Below are 1614 nucleotides of genomic sequence, written 5' to 3'. Positions count from 1 at the left end.
GTCCAACATTTTTTCATAGCATGAATTAATGAACAATAATAGAGCTAGATGAGCAGAGAAAATAACTTATCAGATATTAAAAGAATTGCAAAGGTTACAGGATAGTGGTCCCTAAAATCTGCCTAGATTTAGCATAACACAACGCTAACATAAGACCACGGTCTCCCCTTTTCCATGGAGCTCATGCTTTAAAGCTTGACTTTCCTCAGCGCCCCCTCTCAGGCTGCACTTTGTACACACATACAGCTCATACCAGTGTGGGCCTGGAATGGGGCATGCGTGAACAGTTTGCTTGTGCTGTGTTATGAAAGTGAGCAGCAGTAGTGGACAATCAAGGTGGCTGGAAGGTAAAGAGGTACTAAGGTCACAACAAAAGATTTCAGGAAGTGATAAACCATCCACAGAGAGGGAATCAAGTTATTATAATGATTTAAATACGGAAAGACTAGCGACTCAGCAGAGACAGGTGACAATGGCTGTACAACAATTAAAAGAATGCATATAATCCATGTCACTGAATTGTATACATGCAAACCATTGAACTGGTGTATGCTTTGCCGTATATATTCTCAACCACAAAATAAAATTTGAAAAATACAGAGAGACTGCCGCAGAACCATCCTGCAGGATACTGTAGTGGTGGATACACGACATTAGGCATTTGTCAAACCCCTTGGATATCATCAGCTTTGTATTGTCCAATACAAAGAGTGATCCCTAATGTAAACGATAGCATTTATATTTTGTTAATAACAGGAGAGGCTGTGGCAGGGGAAAGGTAGTACATGAGGACTCTTACTTTCTGTGTTTTTCTTTAATCCTGAAACAGCTCTAAAAAATAAAATGTCTGAATGAAGTATGGAGACTTGGTTGCTGGGCTGTCTGTGGTATTTCGCCTGGGATTTCTTTCCAGAGACCTTCTCAACAGCACTGTTAATCTGAGCGCTGTGGACACACAGACTGTGTGTGTCCTGTCCTCAACCTCCAGTTGAACTGTCAATGACAAATAAGCAGAACAAAGAAGTGATGAAAATAACCCTCAAGAGTTTGAAGGAAAGAAACATGGTGGATTTTTCCTGCAGCATCCAGTGAAGGCCACCATCTTGATACTGGTTTTGTCACATCTAACCTCATGTATTTATGCTTGGGTATCCCCCAGGGCACTAAAGCATCTTCTTGGGAAAAAGTCTGGTCCACTCAAATATCTACTGTAGACGACAGAAAGCAGGAAGTATTGAATTCACTGGATGGGTTTTGGCAGCTCAGTTGGATGCTGTGTCTGCGGTGCCCTCATTAGGAATTATCACATTTGTGTCCTCACAGGGACCTGCAGCCGGCCTCTCTCCTTTTTCGTCTTCCCTGAAACACCACATCTTTTTCATAGAATAGTGTGATTTCAGTCTATCAGCATCCTCACAAACATAAAAATTAAAGGGGTGTAAATCAATGAGATCTTACTGGAATATATTTAAGACTAGGATTTCTGTGACCTTCCTAATAGAGATTTGTTTAAACTCAGATGTCAACTTAGATAATTAATGTTCCACCAGTTTAAACAAAGTATCTCTCACATTCATTATTGCTGATGATATCAGACTTTTGAAAAAGATCCAC

The 1614-nt window shown here is 40.4% G+C and overlaps 1 protein-coding gene across 1 annotated transcript in view; it reads right to left on the bottom strand.

The window, feature by feature from the left end:
* Positions 1 to 1614, bottom strand: part of CCDC102B (coiled-coil domain containing 102B) — a 219591-nt gene that overhangs the window by 47565 nt on the left and 170412 nt on the right. The gene's annotated exons all lie outside the window — the stretch shown is intronic.

Source organism: Orycteropus afer, unplaced genomic scaffold (assembly GCF_000298275.1).
Source record: "Orycteropus afer afer isolate SDZICR_OR568_19922 unplaced genomic scaffold, OryAfe1.0 scaffold00800, whole genome shotgun sequence".
NCBI lineage: Eukaryota > Metazoa > Chordata > Mammalia > Tubulidentata > Orycteropodidae > Orycteropus > Orycteropus afer.
Note: the sequence above shows the minus strand (reverse complement) of the source record. Positions and strands in the feature narration are given on the sequence as shown.